The sequence below is a fragment of the Pseudophryne corroboree genome, chromosome 7 (assembly GCF_028390025.1).
Source record: "Pseudophryne corroboree isolate aPseCor3 chromosome 7, aPseCor3.hap2, whole genome shotgun sequence".
NCBI lineage: Eukaryota > Metazoa > Chordata > Amphibia > Anura > Myobatrachidae > Pseudophryne > Pseudophryne corroboree.
Window position 1 is genome coordinate 510,375,025 of NC_086450.1, and position 22,288 is coordinate 510,397,312.

The following is a 22,288-nucleotide window of genomic DNA, read 5'->3' on the forward strand; positions in this document are numbered from 1 at the left end:
ACAACCTATCACCACATGGAGAATGAGAACCAATCAGAGCGAAGGTGTCACAGGTTAGGTCATTTAAATTCACCATAGGAGAAATCCCCATACACTTCTCTCCCAGAGGAAGGCCCCCAAGGGCCGAAACGCATTGGAGCATTCCAGTATTACGACCCACAACAGCGGCAGGAAGAAGCGGCAGCACCCGGTCACGTGACTGAAGACCAGGAAGTGATTGCGGGCCACGGATGGCAGAGAGACATCAAGGAGAAAGCCTGTCACTGATGCAGTTAGCAGCGGAGGAGGAGATTCGGGGTGAGTCTCCATAGGTGGAGGAAGTGCATCCCCCCCCCCAAGACAAGCACCGAACCCAGGCTGACTGGCCTCCGGCGTGTGACCGAACACTGTCACAGTGCCGGTGGCAGGAGCGGGGGGAGGTAAGACCAGTCCTGTGTCCCCTTTCTTTGATTTTAACCTCCTTACCTGTCTAAACATCAAACACGGCATAGATTCCAACTAGTGCACTACTTCACATACAGACCAGCGGGACGCCGCGGTCTGCATTTTAAACAAACTGAATTTTCTTCTCACATTCCACTCCATTCCTTTTTCCCCAATTTTTCGTATGCTGGACTCAATTCAATTATCCCAAGGAGCAATTGTGCCCCTGTACAACCAATATAGGGCTTAAGAAAGCCATTTACAGCATAGTACGCTTATTATGCTAAGTTTGGACAATTTGATATAACAAAGATTTAGACCTTGTCGGCATCAGCAACCATTGCATTTAAAAGGAGAGAGAATTGACAGCATAGGAAAGGAATGAGTTAAACATCTTGTGAGGGGTGGACCTAGCTGGAAGGAAAGTACAGCCCTTTGGGAAAAAGGGAGGGTTAGTATATATGGGGAAGGATAGGCATTTTGTCTCTCTCTTGTTGGTGAAATTGCCTTGTGCTGGGTGAGTGCTGAAGTGCAGAATATTCCCCAAAGTTTTATTACACTTACTCTCTCTGTTACTTCTCTTACTCTCTCTGTACTCTCTCTTACTTCTCTCTGTTGGTGAAATTGCCTTGCATGAGTATTGCTGAGTGAGAGCTTAATAACACCCAGTGCTGCTGCATCAGCATGTAGTGAGGAGTTTCACAACACCCAGCAAAAGTTTTTGCACAGAAGTAAGTAGTATCAGAAGCAGCAGCAAGCGTTTGGACATCTGGACTAATAGGACAGTGATTATATCACAGGAAGGTGAGCAGCATGACACACATGCTCACTCACAGACACACATAGACTTGGGCTAGGCAGTGCAGATACTATTTTATTTATTAGATCTGTTTTGCTGGGCTGTTGTTGGACTTTTACATTTCATTTTACAGCATCAGTTTAGGGAGTGAAAATCCAGTGAAGTGAGTGAGACAGTGAGAAGCCTAATGCAGCTGCTGGCTCTATTCTGTCTGTGTCTGACTCCTCCTTCCTGATCAACTAATCTTTTCCAAAGCTGTGAACTGAATAAACTATTTCACTTTGAAGATTAGTTGATTTTGAACTAATCATTCATGAACTACCCATCACTAGCCAGTTTCAACGTCTCCCCTGCTGCCTCCCTTACAGCCGGCGGGGAGCGGCGGCGGGGGTCGTCCCAGGATAGGGCGCGGCAGCATTGAGCCCCACAGAGGTGCCTTCCCTGCAGACAGAGAGAGCTCCGGCCTGCGGGGGGAGGGCACGCGCAGGGGGTCCGGTGGCAGGCACAGCAGCGATAGTGAGGGCCAGCAGGCACAGGATAGGATAGATGATTGGCGGGGGGCCACGCCAATTGTGGTCAAGGGGGCCAGCGGATCACCAGCAGGCCAGGCGGGGCATTGGCCGTTGGGTCCCTGCCGGCCGACGTGCCAGGAGAGGTGCGCCGGCATCTGCGTGGGGCTCCCGCTGGTTCCAGCCGCGACTTTTGGGGAAGTCAGGAGACTTCCAGAGAGTTGGCATCGGCTCTGTCGACGGTGGTGGCGGCATTGGGCCCATTGGCCGCATCCCCGGGCGCGCACGCAGAAGCAAGGGCGTCCGGTACGCAGCCGGGGTCAGCGGCTCAGCGAATAGCGCGCGCTTTCCGTGACCTGGGGGCGGCGCATTTGGGACACCGTCCAGTACGGACGGAGCGCGGACGCGAGGTGGGGATGTCTTTGCCCCGGGAGTGGTTTCCGGGTCCCGTGCTTTGTCTTATTTTTCAGGTGATCGCGGAGAGGTTGAGTGAGCGATGGGAGTATTTTGAAGTTTCCACACTGGAGGACTCCCAGTCTGAACAGTCGACAGCATCAGGGGAGCTCGGGGAAGAGGAGATGGCAGAGTTCGAGGAGGAAGACGTCGATTTGGCCACGCCGGAGGATTCCATGTCGGGGCAGTCGGCGGCATCAGGTGAGGTGGTGCAGTCGGTATCGGGTTCCTCCACGAGCTCTAGTCCTCGTAGTTCTTCCTCTTCCTCCTCTTCATCGTCTCTGTCGTCGCGGGCGCCCAAAGTCAGTAGCACGACTAGGGCGAGGAAGCGGGCGACGAAATTCACCAAGAGGGCAGCGGGCCAGCAGAAGAGGCGTAAGAGACGCAAGCGGCTTAGCGAGGAAACTCGTAGGGCCAAGAAGTGCAGCGATTTGCCCGGTGTCGTGCGCTGCGACTATACTGCTGTAATGCGAGGGCTGCGAGATAGTTGCCGCAGGAAGATTCACAGGGGGGACTTCGTGGATGTGTTCGTCTTGACGAAGGACGCGAAGAAGGAGTATAAGGCAGCGGTCGCAAAGAAGGGCATCGGGGCTGAGGCATTCTGTACCTTCGATAATTGGCTGGCCGGGTTTTGGGTCTTCGCGGCGTGTTACCTGGACGACAGGCCGAACGAGCACATTAACATAATTCGGTACCTGCCTCTCATGCATGACATGCAGTGCACGTCTTCGGGCTCGTAATGGCGTAAGTACGACCAGGAATTCAGGGAAAAGCAGGACGGTTTGCAGGTCATGGATTTTGGGTTCAAGGACGTTGAGGTCTGGCTCAAGGTCACGCGGGCTTTGGAACAGGCTGAGGAGCCCTGGAAGCCAGGGGCGGATGGGCACCGCGCAGGGTCATCCGCCCAGGGGTCCGGCGCGGATGGCGGGTTGGCCAAGCCGGGTTGATCGGCCGTCCGCGCAGGGGGGCGAGCCGCCACAAAAAGACAATGTTTCGCGTTTAACAACGCGGCGTGTTCCTTCGGCAAACAGTGTCGTTTTCGACACTCATTCCTGCAGTGTGGTGGATCCCACCCAGCCTCTACCTGCTTCAAAGGCAGTCGGCAGGGTGCCCGGAGTAAGCCAACTTACCCCAGGCCAGCCGCGGGCGGGAGCGATCCGCAGAGCGCCAACACCAATTAAGTTGGAAACTATGGGCCGGTGGTTTGACTGGTATCCAAATAGGGAGGATGCACAATTTTTGTTTTCCGGTTTTCAGTTTGGGTTTCGTTTGCCTGTTGCGAGCGAGGTGTCCAGGCGGGCCCAGCGGAACCTCCAGTCTGCCCGAGCCTTGCCGTTAGTACTGAGGGAGAAAGTGGATAAAGAGGTCAGGTTGGGCAGGATGGAGGGACCGTTCCTATCACCCCCGGTGGATGACTTGGTCATCTCTCCAGTGGGGGTGGTTCCCAAGAAGACTCCAGGCGCTTTCCGGCTCATTCAGCATCTTTCTTACCCGTCGGGGGCGTCGGTCAACGACGCAATACCGCCAGCTCATTGCTCGGTGGTGTATCAGTCGTTTGACGAAGCGTTGGAGATGGTCCGCAGTTACGGGACTGGGGCCCTCATGGCTAAGATCGATGTTGAGTCCATTTTTCGGTTACTGCCATTACATCCGGACTCGTTCCGTTTTATGGGTTTCCGGATCGGAGCGGAGTATTTCATCGACAAATGTTTGCCGATGGGATGTTCCGTTTCATGCTCAATTTTCGAGCGTTTTAGCACGTTTCTACATTGATGCGTGGAGTCTTCGTCAGGGGGTCATGGGGTAGCACATTACCTCGATGACTTCCTGTGCGCGGGTCCGGCAAATTCACCACGGTGCAGCAACTTGCTTTTCAGCATCCGAGCGCTGTTTTTTCACTTCGGCGTTCCGGTAGCCGAGGATAGAACAGAGGGCCCGTCTTCCTGTTTGTCCTGTTTGGGGATTGGGATTGACACTGTGGCAGGATCGTGTCGGCTGCCTCGGGACAAGGTGGTGAAGCTCCGCGACGCTATTTGCCGGTTTGAGGGGTCGCGTAAGGTCACACTGCGGCAGGCGCAGTCCTTGCGGGGCATGTTGAACTTTGCTTGTCGGGTAATCCCGATGGGCAGGGTTTTCTGCCGGAAGTTAAAAAGGGCGACTGCGGGGTGTGTCAGACCACACCATTTTGTGCGTTTGTCCTCAGAGATCAAGAGGGATTTGGCCGTATGGGCCTCGTTCCTAGAGGACTTCAACAGGGTGTGTATATGGCAGGCCCCAATGGTGGACAGCGCTCGGTTGCAGCTGTTCACCGATGCAGCGGGTGCCTCTGGATTCGGCTGCTATCTGGAGGAATCTTGGTGCGCGGCCTCGTGGCCGGCGGAATGGCATCGCAAAGGTTTAACTAAGAACCTTTTGCTGCTGGAGCTTTTCCCCATTATGGTAGCACTGGAGGTATGGGGCTCATCGCAGCATCTTGTTTAGATGTGACAATCTGGGCGTGGTGCATGCGATAAATAGGGCGAAGTCGCTGGTCGTTCTGCGGGTGCTGGGGCAGTTGCTGTTGACATGCCTTCATCGGAACGTGTGGTTCCGCGCGCAGCACGTGCCGGGGCTAGAGAACGGAATTGCTGACGCGTTATCATGAGGGCAGTGGGAAAGATTTTGTTTGTTGGCACCCGAGGCCGACGAGCATGGTTTTCATTGTCCCGGTTATGTTTGGCAGGTGATCGGGCCGGACTGGAGGGTCTAGCGTTGCGGTCAGTCGCGCCAACTACGCTTATGGCTTACAGGCAAGCCTGGAGTGAGTGGGAGGAGTTTGTTCAAGGACGGAATTCACAAGGGCCCTCATTCCGAGTTGTTCGCTCGCAAGGCGAATGTAGCAGAGTTACACACGCTAAGCCTACGCCTACTGGGAGTGTATCTTAGCATCTTAAAATTGCGACCGAAGTATGCGCAATATTGCGATCACAAACGACTTAGCAGTTTTAGAGTAGCTTCAGACTTACTCTGCCTGTGCGATCAGTTCAGTGCTTGTCGGTCCTGGTTGACGTCATAAACACACCCAGCGTTCGCCCAGGCACTCCCACCGTTTCTCCGGCCACTCCTGCGTTTTTTCCGGAAACGGTAGCGTTTTCAGCCACACGCCCCTAAAACGCCGTGCTTCCGCCCAGTAACACCCATTTCCTGTCAATCACATTACGATCGCCGGAGCGATGGAAAAGCCGTGAGTAAAATTACTTTCTTCATAGCAAAGTTACTTGGCGCAGTCGCAGTGCGAACATTGCGCATGCGCACTAAGCGGTTTTTCACTGCGATGCGATGAAAAATAACGAGCGAACAACTCGGAATGAGGGCCAAGGTAAGAGTGGGCATTGGATGATGCTTTCTTTTATTTGGCAGCTGTATGTTTCGGGTAGGTCCAGAGCGGTGGTTGCCCGGTACTTGGCTGGTATTTAGTTTCTCAGCAAAATAAAGGGCGTCCCTGACGTGACGAAAAGTGGGATTCTGCTGAAGGCGATGAAAGGATGGGCGCGAGTCGCGCCGACACCGCCTGACAGGAGGCGGTCCATTGATGCGGCCTCGTTGCCGGCTGTCATCAGGGCGGTGGGAGGTGTCGCATCGTCCATGTTTGAGTCGCTGTTGTTCAGTTTGGCGTTCTCAATGGCTTACCACTGGGCCTTTAGGGTTTCAGAATTGGTAGTGCCTTCTAAGCGAGCAGATTCGCGCATGCTTGTCGGGGACGTGGTGGTGGGTGAGAGGTCCTTGCTTTGCAGATTGCGTTGCTCTAAGGCGGACCAAGTGGGGAGAGGTCGATGGGTCGCCTTGGTTCCGGCTCTTGATGAGAGCATTTGCCCAGTAAGGTAGGCAGTGTGATATGAGGGAGTACGGCCCGACGATCGGGGGTCATGGCTGCTGCACTATGACGGGCTGCCGGTGACGAAATATCAATTTTGTTGGATGCTGGGTCGATGTCTTGTGAGCTTGGACCTTCCACCCGCTGCGTTAGGGACGCATTCCTTCCACATAGGGGCTGCGACGTCGGCTGCGGCGACGGGATTTTACATGGCTGAGGTCCAGGCGGTGGGGCGATGGAAGTCGTCAAGTTACAGACGGTATATGCGCCCCGTTGCATGAGATGTTAGCTCGCGCGTACTTGTGTGTCAATTCCAGTCGTTTAATCATGTTATTACAGTTCAGTACGTTATGGTGTTGTGCGTTTGTTTGTCTCCCCCTTTTTATCCTACTCAGGGATTAGCTACTCGCCGTTGCTGGCATGAGCCGGCAGCGGGGGTCTGGAGTTATTTTGCAATTTTTTGCCTGACTTGACGGACTGAATTCTAATCCACAATTCGGCTAATCTGTTTTAATCAGAGTCCCTCAGCAGGTCTTTATGCTTTCACCTCCAGCTGAGTTATTACATGTTTTACCCCCCCCCCCCCCATTGTTTTTGTTATTTTCATCTTTCCCATTTGTGTGTTCATGTTAGGCTTCAAATTGGCTGATTGCTCGTGCAGATCGGCTAGGCCGAGACTGCTGCAATATACGACAGCAACATTTTTCTTTTTGGCAGATCCTTCAGGTTAATGCAGTAAATTAAACAATGGTATAGATGATTAGTAACCACTTTTACCCCTTTTTCCTCCTCTTCAGGTTGGTTGGAAGATGACTTGCCTATTTTGGTGGTTGGCCACTCTTATGTGTATTGGGCCGCCCAGTTTTGGCCTCGCAGGGGGCACAGATGTTTCCTAGGGCTCGAGAAGTTCGTTGGCTTGGTTGGCAAGGGATAATGTGGACGGAGTGGAGAAGTAGACTAGTGAGTCAGGCCAGCAAGCATGGAGCCCTAGTGTGCTGGTTGTCCATTTAGGTGGCAACGACCTGGGGAAGAGGACTTCTTTGGAGATGCGGGGGGTCATGATACAGGATCTGGCAAGTTTGGCCGCAGCAGTGGACCAATTGTATATTGGTGTTCTCCTTGATGGTGCCAAGGTTGAGTTGGCAAGGTGTGGCGGACGGTCGCAAAATTGAGGAGGCCACGCAGAAGGGGAATGGACCACTTGTATATTGGTGTTCTTCTTGATGGTGCCAAGGTTGAGTTGGCAAGGTGTGACGGACGGTTGCGAAATTGAGGAGGCCAGGCAGAAGGTGAATGGGGCGGTGGCGAAGTGGGTTGTCCCACGGAGGCCAAGTGGTTCGCCACCCTAGGATTCAGTCAGAGACAAAGTCACCTTCTTCGGCCTGATGGTGTGCATCTATCCAATGAGGGGATGATGTTTTTTCCTGGAGGATCTGTTCCTAGGGTTGCTGGAGTTAGGGTGAGGTTATGGTGGCAGTGCGAAGACTCTGGGAAGGAGTCTTTCGCTGTTGGCGGAAAAGAACGGCAGTTGGTGGTTGTATGGTAAGCTGTAGTGATTTACAGTTTGATTTGGTTTAGGTGCACTCACCTCCATCGACTTATTGGCCGCTTGACCACCCGTCCGGGAAGGCAGCGGCAGGGCACCCAGGAGCAGTGGGTAGTCACTGTGGGGGTGGAGTTGTCACCTATTACCGTTTTTTGATAGTTGTAGTAAAATTAGGATGGTTTCGAATTTTTAGTATTTTACGGTTAATTTAGGTTAGTAGAGCCGTTCTTTTTGCTGCCACCATATGCCGGCTGTATCGACATCTTAACAAAGTTTTCATTTACAGGTTTGCTATGGTTAGGGTCAAATAAATAGCTAGCAATTTTTCTGCCAAATTCAAGTCTCCGTGTCTTTATTTATTGGGTTTAGAGGTAACGAATGCTTTACTTGGAATGAACGGGTCCACCAAATGTCACTAGGATGTTTAGGAGAGAGAATTGACAGCATAGGAAAGGAATGAGTTAAACATCTTGTGAGGGGTGGACCTAGCTGGAAGGAAAGTACAGCCCTTTGGGAAAAAGGGAGGGTTAGTATATATAGGGAAGGATAGACATTTTGTCTCTCTCTTGGTGAAATTGCCTTCCCGCCCTCCCGCCCTGTTGGTAAATGTTTCTGGCACGGAGTGCCTTGGCAGTAAATTGTTTGGCTGGTTTTATCGTTGGCTATTTATTGTCGGAAAAGAACGGCAGTTGGTGGTTGTATGGTAAGCTGTAGTGATTTACAGTTTGATTTGGTTTAGGTGCACTCACCTCCATCGACTTATTGGCCGCTTGACCACCCATCCGGGAAGGCAGCGGCAGGGCACCCAGGAGCGATGGGTAGTCACTGTGGGGGTGGAGTTGTCACCTATTACCGGTTTTTGATAGTTGTAGTAAAATTAGGATGGTTTCGAATTTTTAGTATTTTACGGTTAATTTAGGTTAGTAGAGCCGTTCTTTTTGCTGCCACCATATGCCGGCTGTATCGGCATCTTAACAAAGTTTTCATTTACTGGTTTGCTATGGTTAGGGTCAAATAAATAGCTAGCAATTTTTCTGCCAAATTCAAGTCTCCGTGTCTTTATTTATTGGGTTTAGAGGTAACGAATGCTTTACTTGGAATGAACGGGTCCACCCAGTGGCGTAAGTTCGTCCTAGACGCCCGGAGGCAATATAAATACAGGTGCCCCCCTATATAGAGGCAAAAAACATTTTTTTTATATATACACACACCACACCAATATTGATCCTGCAGGCTATATATATATTTATATATATATATATCCTGCCATTCTTTGCAAGCATAATGGCGTATGCATGAAGAAATTTCCAAAGGACAGCTCTTGCGGTGAGAGCTATTCTTTGCCATGATACAGTAGAACTTCCCGGTGTATGATCCGGAGTCCTATCTGTGCATGCGTGGGCTGATGCGCCCCACTGGGGGGTGCTGGGAGGGGTCCAATGGGAAATGTGATAGAAGCCCATCTAAAGATGGTGTTGCCCACCGCATCCAAGCCCTGGGGTCTAGGCTTGGTGGATAAGTAGTAAGCCGCCAAACCTCTGAAAACTGCATTTTTGGAGGTTTGGCTGCATTTTTAACCTTGTGCTAATGATACATCCCTGCAGACCAGTGCCAGTTTAGGGTCCACATGGGCCTGGAGCTGAAAGTGAGTCTATTATGTGACCGATACTGCGGGAGGGGAGGCAATCATTTTGCTGGCTGTCGGGATTCCTAGCGGTCAGGATACCGACACCAGAATACCGTCTCACAGGTCTTATTCCCATTCGTGGGTGTCCACAACACCAATAGAGTGGGATGGGAACCACCGAGACCACTGCGTTGCGAGCGCAACAAGCAAGGGCCTTCATTGCGCACGCCCCCTGCCAGAATTCTGACGGACGGGATGCTGCTGTCAGGATGCTGACAGACGGCATCCCGTCTGTCGGTAAAACATATGTATTCCCTGCGGGAGGACAATTAATTATGGGAGGAAGATGGGGAGGGATGGTCGCGGGCGGGCAGAAGGACTTGGCAAATGGGGGCGGGGGGCAGATGGAGTAACAGAGGTCTGGAGGACGGGATGAGGCAGAATGGGGGTCATTGTATATATGACAAAAATGCAGATTCATTAAACGGGCATTAAAACGTTGCACTACTTCAATTGGTGTCAGTGTGCAAATCATTGGCGTGCCGCACCACCTCTATTTTGCTAAACTACTTTGCTGTGAGGGCACCCAATGTATTAGTCTATTATGTGGCTGTGCCAGACCCCTACCTCTATCTATATATACAAACATACATACAGTATACTGGCAGTGCACTTATACAGGGAGAAAGGGAGCATAGATGGATACCTTGTGTAGTGAAAGAAGGCTCTTCTCTCCTCCCCAATTACCGGAGGCAGAGCGCAATAAGAAGTGGAATCCAAGGCAAGTGTGGTACCAGCTCTTGAACACCGCCTCGCACGTGTGTCCATCCATACCGTCCCCCCCTTCCCCACAGCAGCGGGGCAACGGTAGCAGCAGCTCCTCTCCTACCTCCCACAGCAGGCGCGCACCAGCGTACTCTCCTGGGGTTTGCGCTGTAGTGGCGGCTTACAGGAATGAGTCAGTTCAGTGACGTAACTAGAAATTTTTCTCCCCCAAGCCAAAAAATTATTCCCCCCCCCCCTCCATAATTGGCAGTATAGAGTGTGTGGCTTCGTTGGGATGGGCGTGGCTTACCATAAAGGGGCGTAACATTGCAGGAAAAGACTGCGTTATACCCCAGTTTTCCAACCTGCACGCCCAGGCGGGAAAGAAAAATAATCCTGATTCATGCCCCTTACATTATTTGTAATTTTTCCTCCTTATAGTAATGCCCAGTATACATTATGCCACATACTGCAGTGGCCCTTAGACATTATGCCACACACAATAATGCACATGACACAATATGCACACACCATAATGCCCCCGACACATTATGCCACACACCGTAATGCCCCCGACACATTATGACAGGAATTGCAATGCCCGTTATACATTATGCTACACACTGCAATGCCCCTGATACATTATACCACACACCGTAATGCCTGTGACACATTATGACAGGAATCACAATGCCCGTTATACATTATGCTACACACTGCAATGCCCTTGATACATTATAGCACATACAATGTCTTTGACACAGTATAACACACACCACAATGAGCCTGAGACATTATACCACAATGCCCGCGATATAGTATACCATACACCGTAATGCCCGACACATTATGACACACACCGCAATGTCCGTGATACATTATGCCACACACCGTAATGCCCATTATACATTAAGTTCTACAGTAAGGCTTCTAATTACTTTTAAATTACCTGCTCGTTGCCAGGGGTTTCATGCTCTTGGTTCCATGCACAGTGCCAGGGGTTTTCATGCTCAGGTTGTCATGCTCGTTGCCAGGGGTTTCATGCACTGGGTGTCATGTTCGTTGCCAGCGGTTTCATGCTCTTGGTTCCATGCACGGTGCCAGGGGTTTTCATGCTCAGGGTGTCATGCTCGTTGCCAGGGGTTTCATGCACTGGGTGTCATGCTCGTTGCCAGCGGTTCCATGCACGGTGCCAGGGGTTTTCATGCTCAGGGTGTCATGCTCGTTGCCAGGGGGTTCATGCACTGGGTGTCATGCTCGTTGCTAGGGGGTAGTGCTTGTTGCTAGGGCCGTGCTCCCAGGGCCACATATGCCCCCAGTGCCAGATATTCCCCCACAGTGTCAGGTATATGCCTCCAGTGCCAGGTACATGCCCCCAGTGCCAAATATACCCCCCCCAGTGCCACATATGCCCCCTCAGTGCCTGCTCCCCCAGTGCCAAATATTCCACCACAGTGCCACATATGCCCCCCCAGTGCCTACTCCCCCACAGTGCCAAATATTCCACCACAGTGCCACATATGCCCCCTCAGTGCCTACTCCCCCACAGTGCCAGCTATATGCCCCCAGTGCCAGATATTCCTCCACAGTGCCAGGCATATGCCCCCAGTGCCAGATATTCCCCCACAGGGCCAGGTATATGCCCCCAGTGCCAGATATTCCCCCACAGTGCCAGGTGTATGCCCCCAGTGCCAGATATTCCCCCACAGGGCCAGGTATATGCCCCCAGTGCCAGATCTTCCCCCCACAGTGCCAGGTATATGCCCCCAGTGCCAGGTCTTCCCCCACAGTGCCAGGTATATTCCCCCCAGTGCCAGGTATATGCCCCCCAGTGCCAGGTCTTCCCCCACAGTGCCAGGTATATGCCCCCCAGTGCCAGGTATATGCCCCCCAGTGCCAGGTCTTCCCCCACAGTGCCAGGTATATGCCCCCCAGTGCCAGTTATATGCCCCCAGTGCCAGGTATATGCCCCCCAGTGCCAGGTCTTCCCCCACAGTGCCAGGTATATGCCCCCCAGTGCCAGGTATATGCCCCCCAGTGCCAGGAATATGCCCCCCAGTGCCAGGTATATGCCCCCCAGTGCCAGGTCTTCGCCCCCAGTGCCAGGTATATGCCCCCCAGTGCCAGGTATATGCCCCCAGTGCCAGGTATTTGCCCCCCAGTGCCAGGTCTTCCCCCCCAGTGCCAGGTATATGCCCCCCAGTGCCAGGTCTTCCCCCACAGTGCCATGTATATGCCCCCCAGTGCCAGGTCTCCCCCCCCCCAGTGCCAGGTATATGCCCCCCAGTGCCAGGTATATGCCCCCCAGTGCCAGGTCTTCCCCCCCAGTGCCAGGTATATGCCCCCCAGTGCCAGGTATATGCCCCCCAGTGCCATGTATATGCCCCCCAGTGCCAGGTATATGCCCCCAGTATATGCCCCCAGTGCCTGCTCCCCCCCTTGTGTTGGAGGGACACGTAGCGCATCACGCGTCTCTCCTGTGTCCCTCCCTGGCTCTCTCCCCCGGCCGGTCTAATACAGGAAGTGCCGGTTCGTGAGCCAATCAGAGCTCACGAACGGCACTTCCTTAGACCGGCCGGGGGAGAGCCAGGAGGGACACAGGAGAGACGCTCTATGCGCTCCGTGTCCCTCCAACACAGCAGGGAGGGAGACCGCAGATTGACATGCGGACGCTCGTCCGCATGTCAATCTGTGTAATGTCAGTGGCGCCACTGCGAGGCGCCCTCTTCAGGATAGGAGCCCGGCGGCAGCCGACTCCGCTGCCTCCGGGACTTCCGCCCCTGGGTCCACCAAATGTCACTAGGATGTTTATAAACATTATTTTGAAATTTATATTATTGCATTATATGGTATACATTTATATATGCATGCATAACCAGAAATCGGGGTTGAGCGCAGTGTAAATATATATATTCTTGGTACCATTTTATTATAACAAGTAGGACCTCTGTGCGCAGTCCACCCACCTTTTGCTACTACTGTGTTATGGGTAGCATGCTCGCGCAGCGTTCCTGCCCGCTGCGCGGTACCTTGAGCCATCACGATGACAGGAGATCCTCTTCGGTAATACACTCACCTGTCTTCTGACTTCTGGCTCTATTAGGGGGGTGACGGCGTGCTGTGGGAGTGAGCGCATAGCCGCAGCTAGTGTTCAGTACCCTTCAGGAGCTAATGGTGTCCTGTCAGCAAGAAGCAGAGCCATGAAACTATTCAGGAAGTTGGTTCCTACTTCTTCCCCTAAGTCCGTTGAAGCAGGGAGACTGTTGCCAGCAGTTCTCCCTGAAAATAAAAAACCTAACATAAGTCTTTTTAGTGAAACTCAGTAGAGCTCCACTAGAGTGCGACCAGTCTGCCTGGGCCCATTTCCTAAACTGAGGTCTGGAGGAGGGGCATAGAGGGAGGAGCCAGTTCACACTCTGAAAAAGACTTAAAATGCCCATGGCTCCTGCAGAAACGATCTATACCCCATGGTACTGAAGTGGACCCCAGCATCCTCTAGGACGTATGCGAAAAAAGAATATTGTTTTTTTGTGGTAGAACTACAAGTCCCAGCAAGCCTCCCTCGCAAGCTGGTACTTGGAGAACTACAAGTACGAGCATGCAGGGAAATATCGAGCCCGCTGGTACCTCTAGTTCTACAACAACAAAAAATACCCAAATAAAAACAAAACACACACACCATGTAAGTAAAACTTTAATTTACATACATGCACACTTTCACACTCACATACTTACCTAGTGTCCCACGGAGCCACTCGGTCCCCTTGTCAAGTAGAATCCACGGGGTAACTGTCAAATAAAAAATATACTTACAACCAATACAGTGTAGATCTGTCCTCTTCTTATCCGACGTAATCCGACGTAATCCCCGAATGCCGGGACCCCCCGTGACTTCTATCACTAAAGGTCCTGCCAGCCAATCAGGGAGCACCACATCATGGCGCTCCTCCTGATTGGCTGTGCGCTCCTAGCCTGTCAATCAGGAGGAGCGCACTGGCTAGAATGGAGTAGAGCGCTCCTCCATTCTACCCAATGGGGGTGATTCAAAGAGAATCACCCCCATTGTGTAAACATGGAACCCCTTTAGTGGCGTGGATCGGGTTTCCGGTTTGTTGTTTTATTCAAGTCCCTGGATTACGTCAGATAAGAAGAGGACAGATCTACACTGGATTGGTTGTAAGTATCATTTTTATTTGACAGGTTCCCCCGTGGATTGTACTTGACAAGGGGACCGAGGGGCTCCGTGGGACACTAGGTAAGTATGTGAGTGTGTAAGTGTGCATGTATGTAAATTAAAGTTTTACTTACACAGTGTGTGTGTTTTGTTTTTATTTGGGTATTTTTTGTTGTTTTAGAACTACAGGTACCAGCGTGCCCGATATTTCCCTGCATGCTGGTACTTGTGGTTCTCCAAGTACTAGTTTGCGGGGGAGGCTTGCTGGGACTTGTAGTTCTACCACAAAAAACAATATTCTTTTTTTTACACAAAGGCTATCAGCCCCACATCCACTGCCCAGGGATGGGGGTGACAGCCTCGGGCATCACCCCTGGCCCTTGGGTGCCTGGAGGGGGGAAACCCTTGATTTAAGGGGTCCCCACTCCTCCAGGGAACCCCGGCCAGGGGTGACTAGTTTGGGGGGGTAATGTCATGGCCGCAGGGACCTATATAAAAGTGTCCCCCGGCTGTGGCATTATCTCTCTGGCTAGTGGAGCCCGGTGCTGGTTTAAAAAATACGGGGAACCCTTACATCTTTTGTCCCCCATATTTTTTTAACCAGGACCGGATGCAGATCCTGGTGCTGGTTGTATAAATATGGGGGAATGCTACGCATTTCCCCCCCCTGTATTTTTACAACCAGGCCCGGCTCAAGGAGCCCGAGGCTGGTTATACATAGGAGGGGGGACATTTTTAAGCTAAACAGACCCTTTCCCACAGAGAAGCATGCACTGATCTCACTGATCCATGCATGACTATCCAAACACACCAGGAAAAAGCAGGTCTATTTTTAAGCTGTTTATTTTTACGAATTCTATGCATTCCCGGCAGTGTTTGGCTATTGTCGGCAGTGAATGAGAATACAAATTCTTAGTAAATTACTGTGTTGTATCAAATAACAGCCATGTTTGACCGACGGTCTATTGATTCGTATTTGTGTGTTCAGCAGTGTATCTCAATACGAATAGCCCCAAAACTGCAGAGATTCGTGTTTAGTAAATTCCCATGTTGACACTTAAAAAAATAAAAAACTCGGCCAAAATCGGGACTTTAGTAAATATACCCCCATGTACCCAGCGATATCAGCGGTGACAGGACCCGATGGGGTTGTCGGCATTGGCCAGTGCATACACACTTGCCGATGCCAGAAGCGATGGAGCGACTGCCATGCTATGAAATGTTGGAGGGTTTGATATTGAGGGTCATTCAGATGCAATTGTTCTTCCTACTCCTGTTGTAATGATTAGCCATATGCAATTGCCATTACAAACTGATGTGGGTAGAAGCCGTGCCAAAACGCCCACTGCGATTGCATCTTTTGCGTATGGTGCCGCGTGATTGCAGAAACATCGCTAACGTCGCACATCGGGTCGCCCCGCAGAGTCTCAGTACCTCTGTAGACGCACAGGCTGAGCTGCTCTCCCAGGATGCACCGGCCTCTCCAGTAGCAAGTGTGATCGCAGCTGCTAATGTATATACACCCAGAAAATGCTGTCATAACGGCTGTGACACGCCTGCATTCGCCAGACCACCCTGTTACCACTCCCAAACACTGACTTCCTGTCAATCACTTTGCGACTAACATTTCACTGCAACCGCACTCGCGAATCACTGGCTGCGCATGGGCACTGCTACTCAGACTCACGTGCAGTGCTAAAACATTGATCGATACCCACTTTGCATCCGCACCTGAATGACACCCATCGTGCGCAGTAGAATTGGTAGCCAGGGCTTGAGTCTCTAGTTTTATGTTTTTAAAAATAAAATACAGTATATTAATTAACATATTTTAAATGTTAGAAAATGTATCAATCTATATTTTTTATTACAAAGCGCTTTATTTAGATAAAAATTTTGTATGTCTCTCAGCTGAGAGGAACGCGGCAGTACTAGCACGGGGACGTTTTCTTCTGTAGAACCCCAGCAAATACTATCTTTGGAACAGTAACCCTTTCATACATATGGAGAAACACAAACTAGGATGTGAATGGGGTTATCTGCATTTGCTACACTGGGTTAGACTCATAAACAGTGTGTCCCAGCTCTATTCTTCCCCCACTCAGCCATTCCCAGACGTGCTTTCACTTTCATCACATATCTGTCTGTGGACGTTACTGCTCAGCCCCTCCCTCTGCACTGATCCGTAGCATGAGAAAGTTTTCTTCCTGTTCCCTAGAATGGCGTCTGCAGACCTGGGAGCTGAGCTGAGCTGCTCCATCTGCCTGAGCACTTACACAGACCCTGTATCCCTGAGATGTGGCCACATCTTCTGCCGGGACTGTATTGTGAGTGTGCTGGATACACAGGAGGGAGCTGGAGTCTATTCCTGTCCGGAATGCAGGGCAGAGTATCAGGAGCGCCCAGCACTGGAAAAGAACAGGAAGCTCAGTAATATTGTGGAGAGATTCCTATGTAGTCACCCAGAGCTGGAGGAGACCCAGATCTTCTGTACTTACTGTGACTCTCCTGTGCCGGCTACTAAAACATGTCTGCATTGTGACGCTTCATTTTGTGATAAACACTTGAGCAAACACAGTAAATCTGCTGAACATGTTTTAACTGAACCCACTGTTTCCTTTGAGCACAGAAAATGCTCCGTACACAAGGAGTTAGTGAAGTATTTGTAACCATATGTATATATAGTGTGAACAATGTATAGGTGTATATATATTATAATGATATATATGTGGTGTAATATACCTATATGTGTATATAAATTAATTTATGTGAAGAAATGTATAAAATAGTGTTACTATAGAGAGGTAGGAACTGCTGCACATAGTAGAGACGGATAAACGCTTTATAGTGGCTCTGAAGGGGTTAAATATACGCTACACAGGGCACTGTGGAAGAAGCTGGGGAAGCTTCCAGAGTGTCCCCGCGCTCATAGAGTCAGGACTCACGCGGGCAGAGCGGGAAAAAGGGGGGGTCACGAGAGGCTGAAGGGGCCGCGTGCCGCTGACAGGGGAGAATATAAAAAGCGCTCTCTGTCAGCGGCACGGGTGGTATGCTGATCCCCTTGTGAGTGCGCACGTCTGAGCTCGGGGCGCTGTTGGAGGGCTGTAGACACGGCGGCCGCCGGAGCTCAGGCGTTGTGGCCGGAACAAGGCAGTCCAGGCGGCGGAGAGCGGAGCGCAGCAGCGGCCGGAAAAGACGGGTACCTGGCTGTGATCTCCGGGTGCCGGGCGAAGAGGTAGTGGCGGTGCAGTGGTGCTGAGGCGCCGCTGAAGTGCAGATCCCCGCATTGCCCCGGTCAAGCGGCGGCGGAGGGCAGTGTGACGGGAGGCTCCGGCGGCCAGTGACAGCGGAAGAAGTGGTCGGTGTCCTAGCAACACTGACGCCAGCGATAGCCACTTCTTCCCAGCAGAGGCGGAGTTCAGATGCTGGAGCTCCAGTAAACGATAGAGGAGGGACCTGATGGGCTGGCAGTACAAGGAGTCGGGGAAGCAGTCTACGGAGATGCAGACAAGTCATGAGAGACTGTAAGTGAAACCTGTCTTCTACACTGCATTTAACATTACAGCTGTTGGAATACACTTAGCTTCACAGTTGAGACTGTTTATACCCTGAGCAATAGCTGCAATAACCATCAAATGGCTATGCTTCATGGAATAGTTTGAGGATAGAGAAGACTTACATAGTGCAGGAAAGATACCGTCAGGATATACAATAAATGGGGATAAAGTTAACTGTGACAGGAGCCACACAAGTACTTTCATATATTTTTTCCCCTCAATATTCATATACTACATGCAGCGAAGAGATATAATGATTTAATTTGGGCCACACTGAATATTTATTCATAACTGCTACATAGATGATGTGCGGATATATTTGAATAGAACAGTGCAGTTGAATTAAAGATATTACAACCATCACAACACTGTCATAAATTGGAAGTAGCTAATAAGAATAGAGACTACTAAAAGTAAAGAGCCAAGTCAATATCTTGTGGCATCTGCCTAAATACTTTATTGATCCATAATTAGACTGCACTTCGAATAAATAAGAGAGAGAAGAGAAGAAGCAGACAGTTAAAGTATACTATATTGTTCCACCACTAAATTGAGGAACTTGAAATAACACAGGAACAGTGAACGCATCTAGTGCCATACATGTAATATTCATTAAACAAGATATTCGTCTAAAGGACAGCCCAGGATTAAATCCGGCAGGATTAGAGGAGACTTACATATTGTGGAATACAATAAACTACAGCTTTCTTTTGAGGAAATATTACAGTACTAAGTTGGATCTACAGCATTTCCAAGGAATTCTTTATATAATAAAACAGCTTCAGTTACTTCAAAGCAGGGAGATAACAGAGCAGGAGAAAAATCCATTCATAGGATTTGTTACAGTTAAGCTAAAAGATACTTTGTGAATTCAGAGAGAGAGACACTTATGTAGCAGCATACCAAGGGGCGATTGTTGCAAAATATAGACAGGACTATCTATTACATAATATTCCATTGGTTAAGGAAAAGAAGGGATGTGATGTTTGATGAATAGTGTAATATGTCATGTATGAATATAGTTGTTTTTTCCTAAAATATTATGGGCCCTATAGTGCACTAACCATTGCAGTAAGAGTACCCGGGTCACTCTAACACCTCAGGGTGTTGCTTTAAGAAGGTAATTTTTTGTATTGCATGCGAGCAATTCATGTATAGGTAGTTGGGGGAGATGTAGTATTAATATGATATTCCTTTATTAACCAGCAAAAGTTATTAATGCATAATAGCAATATGTCGTTATAAGATATTAAACTTAATATTATACTTACCATCTGTGTTTGTGAGTTGGAGTCCGATCCATGAATCCTGGAAGAGAGAACAGGTAAAATATTAGTGGTGTGGGGTTGAATAGGGGAGTGTACTTAAACACAGGGATTGAGGGAGGCTTACCCAGGCAAGCCTTATTAAACAATTGGTCTGGGTGGAGGCACAATTAGTTATTAGGTAACTTATATTCCTTGGAAGTAAGGGAGGGTTACATATTACTGCTGTGAGGACTCAGCTGCTATCTGTACATCTTGCTGGGAGGCCGGAGACCACCGGGGTCACCATGGTGAGCTATTGAATGTGGTTTGTGAGAGGAAAAAAGAGACGCTTAGATCTATCACTGAGACCCTGAAGTCTGAGAGAGAGGAGACTGAGAGGAGAGTGCAGCGTCTGCAGGATCACAGGAGAGAGGAGAAGGAGAAAGCCGCCGGTGTCACTGAGAGAGTCACTGATCTGTTTAGAGACATGAGGGAGAAGTTAGACACCCTGGAGAGGGAGGTCCTGGGTGAGATCTCCAGACAGGAAGAGCAGATGTCACTCTCAGTCTCTGATCTGATCACACAGCTGGAGAAACAGAAGGATGAGCTGTCCAGGAAGATCAGTAGCATTGAGGAGATGTGTGACATCACTGATCCATTAACTGTCCTGAAGCAAGAACCAGAGAGTGATGTCATCAGTCACAAGAGCTGTGATGTCACCAGTGATGTAAGAGTTGCTGGATGTCTGGATGAGGGACTAATCTCACAGATGTTACAGAAGGGACTTTCCCACTTTACTGATAATCTGATGGATCTACAGATAAAGATACAGTTCTTACTGCTTGAGAAAGTGGACATATTACTGGATATAAAGACAGCCAGTAATTACATTATTATATCAGGAAATTCCAGATCTGTTTCTAGTACTGATGTTAATCAGCAGAGACCAGATGGACCAGAGAGGTTTGTATGCCGTCAGGTGTTAAGCTCCTGTAGCTTCTCATCTGGGAGACATTACTGGGAAGTGGATGTAAGTGCAGCAGAGAAATGGCTGATAGGGGTGGCCGGTCACAGTATAGAGAGAAAGAAAAATGGTAATGAATCATATATTGGTTATAATAACAAGTCATGGAACCTGAGCTTTATTGACAAACTTGGAGTAGGATATAAAAATGTACATAAAGACATAACTCCAGTTTCTCCAGTGCAGACAGTAAGGATATACCTGGACTATGAGGCCGGGCGTCTGTCCTTCTATCAGCTGTGTGACCGCATCAGACACTTACACACCTTCTCCGCCACCTTCACTGAACCCCTGTATGCTGCCTTCTATGTCTACAGGAATTCCTGCATCAAAGTCATAAAGTAAATAGTGTAACAAGGAAATTATTTGCAAAGAATCAAAAAATATACTAATTTACTGTGGGAAATGAATAAGTGAATATTACTAATTTTTTTCTGTGGATATTTTTTCCAAATAATAAAGAACAAACCAAATACTATTGTAGAGGTGAGATCCATTTGTTATATAATTAATATATGTTTATTAAACCGTACCTTCCATCCAGAACTTTTATACTGACTAAGTTATAATAACATACAAAGTTCCCCATAACTGGCATGCAGAGTTCCCCTGATCAGCAGACTCCACAGGTCAGTAATCAGGTGCTGGTCTGTTCCCTGCTAGGGAGGGTCTGTGCCAGGCAGACAGCGCTGGTGGTGATGCTGCCCTCTGTAGGACGCCTCATTCATTAAGGTCTCAGGAGAGGGGCATAAAACCATCATCATCTTCTATATTCGGAATAGGCCTCAGTAGCAGAGAACAGAGCTTAATTTAACATTGAAGGTTACAGTGACACCTGCTGGATATTAGGGATGCTGCACCCCCTAATGAGCAGAACTATTTAGCTTACACCAGAGGTCCTCAAACTCGGTCCTCAAGGCACCCCAATGGTCCAGATTTTAAGTATATCCATTGTTGGCCACAGGTGTCTTAATTAGTTCCTCAGTTAATTTGATTTTACCATTTGTGCTAAACCATGGATATATCTAAAACCTGGACTATTGGGTGCCTTGAGGACCACGTTTTAGAACCTCTGGCTTACACTAGACAAGTGCACCGGACATTTTTCGGGTTTTGTGTTTTGGTTTTGGATTCGGATCAGCGGCCGTGTTTCGGATTCGGACGCGTTTTGGCAAAACCTCACCGAAATTTTTTTGCCGGATTCGGGTGTGTTTTGGATTCGGGTGTTTTTTTCAAAAAACCCTAAAAAACAGCTTAAATCATAAAATTTGGGGGTCATTTTGATTCTATAGTTTTATTAACCTCAATAACCATAATTTCCACTCATTTCCAGTCTATTCTGAACACCTCACACCTCACAATATTATTTGTAGTCCTAAAATTTGCACCGAGGTCGCTGGATGGCTAAGCTAAGCGACACAAGTGGCCGACACAAACACCTGGCCCATCTAGGGAGTGGCACTGCAGTGTCAGGCAGGATGGCACTTCAAAAAAAGTCCCCAAACAGCACATGTTTCACTGTGTCAGCAAACTGCAAAACTAAAATGCACCACAGGTATAGAATGTAGATGGATAGTACACTTAATGACGACACAGAGGTAGGCACAGCAGTGGCCTACTGTACCGTAATGCTATATATTATATACTGGTGGTCACTGGTCAGCAAAACTCTTCACTGTACTCCTCCTATATAATATTATACTGGTGGTCCCCAGTCCCCACAATAAAGCAGCACACTGAGCACAGATATGGAGTGTTTTTCAGGCAGACAACGTATACTGGTGGTCACTGTCAGCAAAACTCTGCACTGTTCTCCTGCTATATAATACAGCTGCTCCCCAGTCCCCACAATTCAGCAGTGTGAGCACAGATATGCAGCACACTGAGCACAGATATGAAGCGTTTTTTTTTCAGGCAGAGAACGAATAACTGGTGGTCACTGATCAGCAAAACTCTGCACTGTACTCCTCCTATATTATACAGCTGCTCCCCAGCCCTCCCCACAATTAAGTAATAGTGCACAGCACAATCAAGTTCAACAATAATGGAGAGGACGCCAGCCACGTCCTCTCCCTAACATTTCCAATGCACGAGTGAAAATGGCGGTGACGCGCGGCTGCTTATAACAGGAATATAGAATCCGAATCTCGTGAGAATCCGACAGCGGGATGATGACGTTCGGGCGCGCTCGGGTTACCCGAGCCATACGGGAGAATCCGAGTATGGCTCGGATCCATGTAAAAAGGGTGAAGTTCGGGGGGGTTCGGTTTCCGAGGAACCGAATCCGCTCATCACTAGCTTACACATTATA

General features: G+C 49.5%; 1 pseudogene; it reads left to right on the top strand.

Moving 5' to 3' along the window:
• The first annotated feature begins 208 nt into the window (after positions 1-208).
• LOC134945888 (tripartite motif-containing protein 75-like) lies at positions 209-21,053 on the top strand (annotated as a pseudogene).
• The last annotated feature ends 1,235 nt before the right edge of the window (positions 21,054-22,288 follow it).